The 12,206-nt window shown below is 45.9% G+C and overlaps 1 protein-coding gene across 4 annotated transcripts in view; it reads right to left on the reverse strand.

Annotated features, from left to right (window-relative positions):
* Positions 1 to 12,206, reverse strand: part of FNDC3B (fibronectin type III domain containing 3B) — a 340,056-nt gene that overhangs the window by 162,733 nt on the left and 165,117 nt on the right. Inside the window, exon 1 of one of the 4 annotated variants that reach the window (XM_041002961.1) lies at positions 7,164 to 8,260. The exons of the other annotated variants lie outside the window; for them this stretch is intronic. The gene's annotated coding sequence lies outside the window, so the exon portion shown is untranslated. Of the gene's footprint in view, positions 1 to 7,163; positions 8,261 to 12,206 lie in introns of those variants that run through there. 4 annotated transcript variants of the gene reach the window in all.

Here is a 12,206-nt window from a genome sequence, read left to right on the forward strand (position 1 = left end):
CTGTCAATATGTGCCCTGGGAGGCAGCATTCACGTGCTCAACTACTCAGGCCCCCACTACCCACCTGCTTGGACACCAGGCCTCAGTTCCTAACTCCTTGCTTTAACCTGCTCCAGCTGCAGGTATCTGGGGAGTGAAGCCAGAGATGGAAGCCTGCTTACTCCCTCCTTGTCTAGCCCATGTCTTTAAAATAAACTTAAAGAAGGGAGCGGGGGGTGGGGGGTGGGAGAGTGATGCAGAGGCCCTGCCAGCAGGAATGGGGCAGAACTCATTCATTATGACCCTGAGTATTTTAAAGGGGTTTCCTGCCATTCTCTCACCAGTTTTTTTCTGTCTTCGGGAAGAGTTATAAAAAAGAACAGGATGAATAAAACCTCGTCTACTCTTCCTCCCAGGCCCCAACTCCCACCCCACTTGCTGGTCACAAAGGTTTCTTTTCTCAGGAGGAACAAGAGAAGCGAAGGGAGAAAAATCGAACAGCAAACAGGTATTTACATGAAAATATTGGGAGAACTCAGGGGCAAATCAATGCATTGTATTTGTACCCAACTTTACAGTTCCAGGGTTAGGCTCTCCCCAGGGCAGGTCTGCAAAGAGTGAAACAAGCAGCTAGGCAACATGTTGCCAGCCGCATCTGTATGTACTGGCTACATGCTGTACCCAAAATGGCGCCGGCCGGAAAAGCCACACCTTGGTTCCTGGTGACGTAGCTTTCGTGGTACTGCGCAGACGCCTAGCACATGCCCAGTGAGCTGAGGCGTGGCCGGCGCATGAACACTGGGACTGACGAATCCAGTCGCCCAGGACCCTGCGTAATCATGACGCCGACCTATCATCGGCGGAGGCGGGGCCAGTCAGCACATAAGAGCAGACAGCCTGCCGGGATCTGAGCCTTTCCCTCCTCATCTTCGTGCGCGCAATAAAGACTACCGCAGGAGACTTCACTCGCGTCTGCCTCTTATCGCCGGACGATAAGAAACGTGGGCGCGACAACTGGTGCCGAAACCCGGGACCTGGAGGGGGCCTCCCGTTTTGAATGGGACTGAGTCAGAACTGCGGCCATAAGACAGGTAAGGAGCTCTGAGAGGGAGAACTTTCGGGTGACTAGGAGCATAAATCGGAGGTATAGGAGCCACTGCTTCTGGTTATAGACATGGGCGCACAGATCTCTCTGGTAAATTTTTGCAGACGGTTTATGCCCTCCTTAAGGGAGCGGTCAGAGAGTGACAAAGCCCTTCAGTCTGCCCAGGATAGTCTCTCAGAAACAGAGCGGGAGAGGAGAACCGGTTTGAAAAGAAAGGTGAAACTGAAAGCAGGATCTTCCTCATCAAGTTCGGAGACGTCCGACGCGGAGGAAGGGTACAAGCGGGATAGGCGTTTAGAACGCAAACAACCCGCAGGAAACAGAGGAGGATCAGAAAAGGCGAAGAAAGAGAATTGCGGTGCTACTGCGCCGGCCACGCTTGACCCATGGCCTCAGGGCTCTGGAGCCATTTCACTAATGGTTCCTCCTCCTGTAACCCCATCTGCCCCACCCATGAGCTGTGGTGCCGGCTCCTCCTTCATTAATCCAGTCACACGCCGGGAACTTCAAAATATGTTCCCCGTCTTAGAAGAAGAAAGGGAAAGAGTTTACAGACAGGTAGACGCATTATTAGTGCGAGAATTGGCCATGTCTGTAAAGCAATATGGTCTTCATGCCAACTACACTTTGTCCCTGTTAGAACGCATGGGAGGAATGAATATGACTCCCTCTGATTGGCAATTTGTGGTGAAGGCTGTTCTCCCTAATATGGGATCATATCTAAATTGGAAGGGATTATGGCAGGAGCTTTTGGCTGAGACCGCCCGCGCAAATCAACAGCGCGGCGGCGACGCTTTGACGTGGTCTTATAATATGCTTTCCGGACAAGGCCAATACTCTGATGATCAAAATAGATATCCATGGCCAGTATATACTCAAATCTCTACTGCAGCTATAAAGGCTTGGAAGGCCCTTTCACTTAAAGGGCAAGAGAAACTGGGCATTACACAGGTTAAGCAGGAGCCAGATGAGCCCTTTGCTGATTTTGTGGCACGCGTAATGCAGGCCGTGGAAAGGACCTTTGGAAAGGGAGATCAGAACACTAGAATGGTAGAGCAGAATATTTGGGAGCAGTGTAATGCAGAATGTAGAGCCCTACTCAAGGATCGTAAGTCCAAGGGAATTTCAGATTGGCTAAATGTTTGTAGGGATACAGGAGGCCCTTTAACAGCTCATGGACTAGCAGCCGCCATTTTAAGGTCTAATCATAGGGAGAGAACATCACCCGTGTGCTTTCAGTGTGGCAAACCAGGACATATGAAAAGGGAATGCCGTGCAGGGCCTAGCAATAAGCCTCCTGGGATATGCCCACGGTGCCGCAAAGGTAGACATTGGGCCAATGAATGCAAGTCAGTGAAGGATATAAAAGGACGCCCTCTCTCGAGCCAGGAGCCAAAACACCCCTTAAGCCAGGAGTCAAAAAACGGGAGATGGGGATCGAAGGCCCAGGTCCCCTTGACCGATCGGGCACTCTTCCGTCATGCACGAGGGAACCCTGCCAGGAGCGACACCCTGCAAGTCTGGACCTCTGTGCCGCCACCGGAGTCCTCTTAAAACCAGAGGACGGCATTACGCCGGTACCGGTCATCTTAACAGACACGGTACCACCTGGTGCGGTCAGGCTTGTGATAGGCCGAGCAGCCTTGAGCTCTCAAGGTTTTATTGTAACACCTGGAATTTTACATCCGGAAGCTAGCTCCTTTTCAGTGCTGTGCTCAGTCGCACGAGGTGCTTTTGCTGTCGCTTCAGGTGATCCTATAGCCCAACTCATATTTTTACCAGCTTTAATTAGTGCAGATAAGACTGTCCAGAACCAAGTAGAGGTTCCTTATATAAATTTAATGATGGATATGATCGATAGACCCATGCTTGAGTTGCAAATAGAGAATAGACCGTTTATGGGACTTTTAGACACAGGAGCTGATAAGAGCATCATAACCTCCAAGTATTGGCCGCATGATTGGCCTTTGATTCAAACTTCTCATAGCCTACGCGGTCTGGGGTTTGAACAAGCTCCATCCCAAAGTGCCAGAGCCCTACAGTGGAAGGATAAGGAAGGCAATTGCGGGACAGTCACACCCTATGTCCTGAACCTACCGGTTTGCCTTTGGGGAAGAGATATTCTTCAACAGATGGGGATACAACTAGTCTCCAATGCCTCTGGTTATTCTGAAGTCTCTCAAAAGTTGATGGATAAAATGGGCTATATTCAAGGAAAAGGTTTAGGTAAACAGAGTCAAGGTATTGCCCAGCCAATTGAACCCCGGGGAAATCCAGGCCGTAAAGGTCTGGGTTTTTAGTAGCGGCCATTGGCACGCAGCTGCCCATACCTTGGAAAACAGCGGAGCCGGTTTGGGTTCCCCAATGGCCGCTTTCTCTTGAAAAGTGCCAAGCTGCTCAACAATTAGTTCAGGAACAGCTACATTTGGGACATCTGGAGCCCTCTGTTTCTCCTTGGAATACTCCTATCTTTGTTATCAGAAAGAAATCAGGAAAATGGCGCCTCCTACATGATTTAAGAGCTATAAATGCACAGATGCAGTGCTTTGGTCCCGTTCAACGTGGCCTTCCAGTTTTGTCATCCCTCCCTAAGCAATGGCCGTTATTAGTGATTGACTTAAAGGATTGCTTTTTTTCTATACCATTAGCATTGAAGGATAGGGAGAGGTTTGCTTTTACTATTCCCTCCATTAATCATGAAGAGCCAGATAAGCGATATCAATGGAAAGTTTTGCCCCAGGGGATGGCTAACAGTCCTACCATGTGTCAACTTTATGTTGCCCAAGTGTTACAACCACTGCGAGATCGTTTTCCAGTGGCCCGTGTCGTCCATTATATGGACGATATTTTAATTTGTGCTCAAGAGCAAGATCAGTTGTTACAGATTTACGTTGATCTGAAGCGGGCTTTACAGGATTATGGCCTTATAATTTCATCCGAGAAGGTTCAAATGCAGCAGGTGAAAGCCTTCTTAGGGTCTTTAATTACAGAAACATGTATTAAGCCTCAAAAGATAAGCCTCAAGATTTCTCATTTGCGAACTTTGAATGATTTTCAGAAATTAGTGGGGGATATTAATTGGTTGCGACCCTTCCTTAAGATCTCTTCTCAAGAGTTACGGCCTTTGTTTGCTCTGCTTGAAGGCGATTCTGATCTCGCTTCCAGGCGAACCCTCACCCATGAGGCACAGCAGGTCATAATAAAAGTCCAGGAAGCTATTGAAAAAGCTCAATTAGTACGCCTAGATCAAAATCAGCCTTTTGAGCTATGTGTATTGCCTACAGAAGTTTTCCCCACTGCTGTATTATGGATTCATTCTCAGGTTTCTCAGATTAAGTCTATTCAGTGGTATCCATCTGCAGTCGCATCAATAGTGTTTAAAGGATTAAAATTAGCCTTAATTCATTTTGGGCGTCATCCAGACCGCATAATAGTCCCCTATACTGTCCAGCAATTACAAGTGCTGAGTGGGTGTAGCAATGAGTGGTCCATCTTAATGTTTGTCTATCAGGGAACTTTTGATAATCATTTTCCAAGGCATCCATTACTACAATTTTTACAGCGACATCCTGTGGTTTTTCCGATAAGAACCAGTGCCTGTCCTCTCCCTGGTGCTCTTACAATTTTTACTGACGGTTCCTCGACAGGAGCCGGAGCCTTAGTTGCCGGAGATACTGTGATAAAAAAGACCTTTGCGACGGTCTCTCCTCAGAGGGTAGAATGCCATATGGTGCTTTTTGCCTTACAAACCTTTCTAGAACCTTTGAATATTGTTTCTGATTCTCAATATGTAGTTAATGCAGTGAATGTTTTGGAGGCCGCTGGCTCTATTTCAGGGTCCGGCCCAGTGGCGGATCTCTTTAAACAAATTCAACAGGCCATCTGGCGTAGAAGCCACCCCTTTTATATAACCCATATCCGAGCTCATTCAGGTTTACCAGGGCCATTAGCTCGAGGGAATGCTCTTGCCGATGCCGCCACCAGAACCCAAATCATGATTATGATGGTGTCTCCACCATCCTCAGGGGAGAAAGCCCGCCAGTTTCATTCACAATTTCATGTTTCAGCCCAAACCCTCAGACTCCGATTTGGGATCACTAGAAAGGAAGCGCGCCAAATAGTTCTTGATTGCCCTGCCTGCTGCGAATTTAGACCTGCTTCACATGAGGGGGTCAATCCTAGGGGATTGAGACCTAATCAATTGTGGCAGATGGATGTGACACACGTCCCATCCTTTGGGAAGAACCAATTTGTTCATGTATCCGTGGACTCCTTTTCTGGTGTGCTCTTTGCATCAGTTCTAACTGGGGAGAAGGCCATCCATGTAATCCAACACTGCTTAGAAGCATGGGCCGCATGGGGTAAACCTGAGTGTATTAAGACTGATAATGGCCCCGCCTATACTTCAGCCAAATTTCGCGATTTTTGCATGAAGATGGGCGTCAAATTAGTGACTGGCATTCCTTATAATCCACAAGGTCAGGGAATAATCGAACGTGCTCATCGCTCTATTAAGGAATTATTACAAAAACAAAAAACCACCTGGGAATCGCTTGGTCTCGCCAGTCAGAGCCCTCGGGCCACTCTAGCCCTGGCTCTCTTCACCATCAATTTTTTACAACTGAATGAGCAAGGCCTCAATGCTGCAGATCGTCATTCCCTTAACACGGCGCAAGAGCAATCTTGGGTCAAGTGGAAGAATGTTCTGGAGTCCAAATGGAAGGGCCCAGACCCAGTTATTAGGCAGGCTCGAGGAGCCATTTGTGTGTTTCCACAGGACGCCCCAGTTCCAGTTTGGGTTCCAGCTCGATTGACTCGTTCCTGTCCATCACCGCCTTCTGACATTTCTGCAACCGCTGGAACGCTTACACGAGGCAACGGCTGCTAATCTTTCCTGCCAGCTTTCTTCTCACCTTTTAAGAAAATGGACGAGAGAATTTGATATTCTACAGTCTGACTTGTGAATTGCCATTGTCCAGATTAATTCTACACGGGTGGATCCTGTTGTTACTGAAACCCTGGCCACTTGGATTTGGAACATCACTTCCCATATTAAGGAATGGGTGGGAATGGTTGTGCTGATTCTGCTCTTATGTACAGGCTGTGCCTTATGCCTTTTTGCCTGTGTCGTCTGAGATGCTGCGCTCAGTGAAAACGTGTGGCAATACATCAAGCCCTACTAGCCATACAGAATGGTGACTCCCCCATGGTATGGTGGAGCATGCTTCAACGGGTTTAGTTAAGAGCATGGACATCATGGCTCCTGCACCTCAGGCCATTATGGCATTGCACTGAGTTCGAGCATGATGTACCTGACTAGCCCTTGCACCTCGCAGGACTTGTCCATTGCACGCGAGAGGGTAGTCACTCTTATAACTGCCTTGTCGAGACATTGCTCTTTACAACCACCGTGGTTGTAGCCCATGACGGGTAAGATAGACCCAGACAATTATCGGTCTAAGACAGGGACTACGTCAAGCTACGCAGCCTCCCTATGACGGATCGTGTGCCTTGCGTCTACAACCTAAGACAGGCCCATACCAGCTTATTTTTTCTATTGTATAAGAAAGGGGGAGATGTTGCCAGCCGCATCTGTATGTACTGGCTACATGCTGTACCCAAAATGGCGCCGGCCGGAAAAGCCACACCTTGGTTCCTGGTGACGTAGCTTTCGTGGTACTGCGCAGAAGCCTAGCACATGCCCAGTGAGCTGAGGCGTGGCCGGCGCATGAACACTGGGACTGACGAATCCAGTCGCCCAGGACCCTGCGTAATCATGACGCCGACCTATCATCGGCGGAGGCGGGGCCAGTCAGCACATAAGAGCAGACAGCCTGCCGGGATCTGAGCCTTTCCCTCCTCATCTTCGTGCGCGCAATAAAGACTACCACAGGAGACTTCACTCGCGTCTGCCTCTTATCGCCGGACGATAAGAAACGTGGGCGCGACAGCAACAAAACCTGACTAGGTCCTCATCAGCTTGGTCTCACATCAATTCATTTGTTCCAACCAAAGAACTTTAACATCATCCACCTGAACACCGCATTGCAAATAATAATTAGGATGTACAGCTCGCCACCATGTCACTACTCAATACATTCAGGATAGTTCAATCAGCCGGTGCTTTAATGAGGCTCACACAGCCATCCATGGAGGATCCATTCCAAATGCTCTCAGGCTTGTTTCCACCACTGCAACAGCAAGGGTGCTGGCCATAAAGGCAGGCCTCTGATGATACAATCCCAACGTGGTATACTTCAGATTCAAAGGCAGGAGGCAAAGTGTCCAGGACTTACACAACACAAATACGAAAGGAAATCAAGGCCTGTTAAGGAAATGGGCGGGGGACGGGGGAGGTGGAACTGAAACCGAGTCATAATTTAGCCTCCTGAGGTCATACTCTGGGCCCGCACTGAAGGCAGCTCCCGCACCACTATCTCCCAACTAGGAACCTGCAATCTTTTTAGACTAAACTTGATTTTACAAAAGTGTTTTGATGAACAGTAAATATCCTAATCGTCCAGCAGCTGGTATTTCATCACTGGCTTTTGGGATGGCTAGTTCCGCTTACACTTGCAGTGTCACTATAGGGAAGGGGTGGGTGCGGGGAGGACTAACTTACACAGTCTGTTGCCTTTGCTCTTTTGCCTGTGTGTGAAAAACAAACAAAGGCTGGGGGCTGACAGCAAAAGAAAAAGAAAGAAGAACACACACACACTCTGCGGAGCCCAGTCTCACTTAGGGTACCAGTAGACAAGTCCAGGCAACTGGGTGAAGGCTGTAATACCACACCAGCCTTTCTGAACTACAGAAGCTAGCTGGATTGGTTACTCTCGGAGAGAGAGCTGACTCTTTCATGGCTGCACAGCATCAGAAATGCTCTCCACCCCTGGCACACTGGTCCCACGAACAGCTCTAGTGAGTAGGCTACAATTTCACTTTGGAAATTCTCCCCTTACTAAGGTGGCCTGGGACAAATGAAAGTGAAGCATCTATATAATACTGGGGGAAACAAGTGACCAAAAAGGTTGCTGTGTGCATTTATCCTTGTGTTCACAGAGCTGAAAAAGCAACTTTTCATGACAACACTCACTCTAAAGTCTGCTCACCAAGACCTTCATCAGAAATGGCTGGGGCCCGGCACGATGGCCTTGTGGCTAAAGTCCTTGCCTTGAACACCCTGGGATCCCATATGGGCACCAGTTCTAACCCCAGTGGCCCTACTTCCCATCCAGCTCCCTGCTTGTGGCCTGGGAAGGCAGTCGAGGATGGCCCAAAGCCTTGGGACCCTGTACCTGCATGGGAGACCTGGAGGAAGTTCCTGGCTCCTGGCTTTGGATTGGGTCAGCTCTGGCCGTTGCAGCCGTTTGGGGAGTGACCAAGCAAATCAAAGATCTTCCTCTCTGTCTCTCTCCTCTCTGTATATCTGACTTTCCAATAAAAATAAATAAATCTTTAAAAGAAAAAGAAATGGCTGAGCCTGGATCATACTGTGCCTGCTGGGGCCGACATCAAGACACACATCGCCAAGGTAAGTGCTCAATTAAAGACATAAAAGAATACGGTGGAATGGGAGTTTTGCATATGATAAGCATTTCTAATTTTCAACTTCTTATCCCATCACTACGTTTGAGAAACCACTGCGGCTGGGACTTCTCTTATGCCTGAGTTCAGCTGAGAAGCAAATGCCATGTGTGCATTCCATGTGCCTTAAGATTCATTGAGATACACGTTTAGACTCACCCTGACCTAAGGGTCGATTAACATTATCGAAGAATGAAGAAATGTCTAAACTATCTGAATATAATTTTCCTGGTCATAGATTTAAGGTGAAGTCTATTACAGCCTGCACACAAATGTACTACTCAAATGGAGATCAGTTAACAAGGAGAGAGAAAGATGTTGACACTTTCTTTGCACAGGAAAGCAGGAAAAATACTCAACGTGGAAGAAAACAAAAGACAGGAAGAAGTAGTAATCTGGTGGATGGGGTGCACAGGTGATGACAAGTATGATTTAGAAACGCAAACATATGGCTCCAACTCGTGTCAACTGCTGTCCAGTTACTGCTGAGAAGCATGAGAAGGTCTCTGGCCATTTGACATGAATGATACTCAAAATGGGAACTCCCAAGAAGCAGGAATCCAGAGGCTGCCCCCTGCTCCTCGTCTCCTTTTCAGAAGTATTTTTGAAGGACTGTTACAAAAAAAAATCCTATACACTTTACCCAACTACTTGAACCATCAGTGCAGCTTCTTAGGGTACACATTAGCAAGAAGCAGGGATGGAAAGCAGAGTTAAAGGCAGACACCAGCACTCATAAGGGAAATGGGGCATTCCAAGGGAAGCACCACTGCTGTGCCAAACACTTGCCCTCAATAGCATTTTTCAGAGTCCATCTCTTCAGCCCTCCTCCATCAGATCCAGATGGATCAGAAGAGACATGGGACTCTACCTAAATGGCCTTGGGTAAGCCACTTAAGTCTTCCACGATAAAAACCTAAAGTGAAAGAAAAGAAATTCAGTACTTTCTTTGCTTGATGGTTATGAAAGTCCTATTTGGTTTGTCCTCCTCACAAGTGAGCCATCTCCACTGCTGCAATACCACCACATACCCTACTTACGTTGATTCAGGTGTTTTAATGGACCAGTTCAGAGGAATACTTTCCCAGAAAGAATACAGTTAAATTAAAATGGAAAGGGTGTATTTCAGATTCTTAGAGCACATGTCCTTTGCAGTTATTGCTAGACCAATTAGCTGAGTTTTGATTTGAGTATAATGTACAAACTGAAGAGAAGAGAAAAGCTATTAGCAGAGTCCCAAAAATTTCACACTATTAATGGATATTTAATTAAATATGCTTCAACTAACAAAGATGACAATAATTTAGCTAAAAATAGCCTTCTAACTTTAATCATAAGAATTATTATAGTTCCATAGCAACAACAAATTGGTCACAGGATTTTACATAATACAGGATAATAAGCACTCTGTTGAAAGCAGCCAGTATAAGTGTTACATTGTATGGAGAAGTACTGGCCACTGATGACTGTTTAATACAAAACTACTCATCTAAGAATAAGGACACAGAGCAGTTGATAAAAAAAAAAAACTTTTTGTGAATGATTTTAATTGACAGTCAAGAAGAACTCAGAATCAGAATTCTCGTAGCATCATAAAGATCATCAAACCTAATTCCTCCTTAGAGTTCTTCTGTTCTTGTCAATTAATGACACTCCCAGAGGAATCACTCATTCAAAAGACCAAAATCCAGGAGACTGGCCTGGTTAGTCTAGTGGCTAAAGTCCTCACCTTGCATGTGCCAGGATGCAACATATGGGTTCCTTTTCATATTCTGGTTTTTTCACTTCCCATCCTGCTCCCTGGTTGTGGCCTGGGAAAGCAGCCGAAGACAGCCCTAAGCCTTGGAACCCTGTCCCCAAAACTGAGCTTCTTGCTAAGGTACATGCTAAGAGGCATGGGGGAACAGGAGTGAATTCCAAGTTCCCAGATTTGGCTATTGGGGGAGTGAAGCAGCGAAGGGGGTTGGGGGTTGGGTGTATGTGTGTGTGTGTGTGTGTGTATGTGTGTCCATGTCCACTCTTCAAATATATAAATATTTGAAAAACAGAAAAGACCAGCTCTAGTAAAGAAGCTAACTGTGACAATATCATCCCATACACGCACCAGTTGGTGTCCTGGCTGTTCCATTTCCCATCCAACTTGCTGACAACGGCCTCGGAAAAGCACAGGAAGATAGTCCAAGTGTTTTGGCCTCTGCCACCCACGAGGGAGACCAGGAAGAAGCTCCTGGCTCCTGTTTTCAGCCTGGCTTGACCTTGGTCATTATGGCTATCTGGGGAGCAAGCCCAGAGGATGGAAGATTCACTCTCTCTCCCTCCTTCACTCTTTCCTTCTGACTTACAAGTAAGTAAGCAAACACAACTTTTTGAAAAAGATAAAAATAAAAATAATCTTTGTTTATCAAAAGGTCCAAACTCTAGAATTCCTACTATGACTAAACAGGATAAGAAAAATACAAGGATGTCTATTTTTATATATAACACAGAGCCATAGTTATCACATCATATTTCACCAAGTCTATAACACCATCAATGTGATAAAATAGAACGTTTATGCCACTAAAAGAAAAAAGCTGTCTAACCATCTAATGACATTTAATCAACAGGAAACACATTTTAAATTGGAATATGTTTAAATGGGAAGGAGGTATATTTTTTGAAATTCATGGAATGTGGTACATACACTGAAAAAAAAAAAAACCTGAAGGAAATCAGGAAATACAGAATCTCAAACTGTCATTGTGTTCATAGTTCCATAAAAGCTGGTGGCTACCTAAGACTTCTGTGGACACAACTATGAAGTTCCCATACAGTAAGACCCAGCCTTCACTCTGCAAAGTACTAATACTCACTTTCTATCTAAAATCATAAGACATAACCACAGAGCAATTCACTTAAAAGAACACATTTTTTTTTTTGCCTTTTGCTTCAAATTCAGACCTACTGTACTGCAGTTGGACCTCAACATTACTATATAATGTCAGCCATTTTAATTCAAATAGAAAGTATTTAAAATTAATTTTCAGGTTTTCCATGGAAATACTGAGAACACACACACCAGGCTATTGCCCCTTTTAAAAAGCTAACAGTCTCACCACCATCACCACATTTTAAAACTGAAGTCTGAAATCTTTCTCATAGCCAAAAAGTATACAAACACTGGCTCAGCTCTCTCACCACAACTATTTAGAAAAGGGGGGGAAAAATCAATGTGAGAACATGTCTGGTATCTGTATAGACTGAGGACAAACAGTGCTAGGAAAATGTGTTTCATGCCCATGAACCAGGTCATGCATACGACATGCATTAAAATCCCATCTAGGCCTGAAAAATATATGTGCCTTTTCAAACTCAGTCTCAGCATAATAGAAAAATGTTGCTTTACTTCCCATTCTTAAAAAGTAGCACATTCTATGTAGGCTCATTAATCTCCACAGTGTAATAGTCAATCACAAATTAGCACCTTCCTGCAAACACATGTGCTTACACATGGTCTTTTCCATTTGTTGTGTCCCACCTACCACAGCCTCCACTCCCT

Source organism: Ochotona curzoniae, unplaced genomic scaffold (assembly GCF_017591425.1).
Source record: "Ochotona curzoniae isolate NIBS_2020 unplaced genomic scaffold, NIBS_Ocur_1.0 scaffold_2587, whole genome shotgun sequence".
NCBI classification, from domain to species: Eukaryota; Metazoa; Chordata; class Mammalia; order Lagomorpha; family Ochotonidae; genus Ochotona; species Ochotona curzoniae.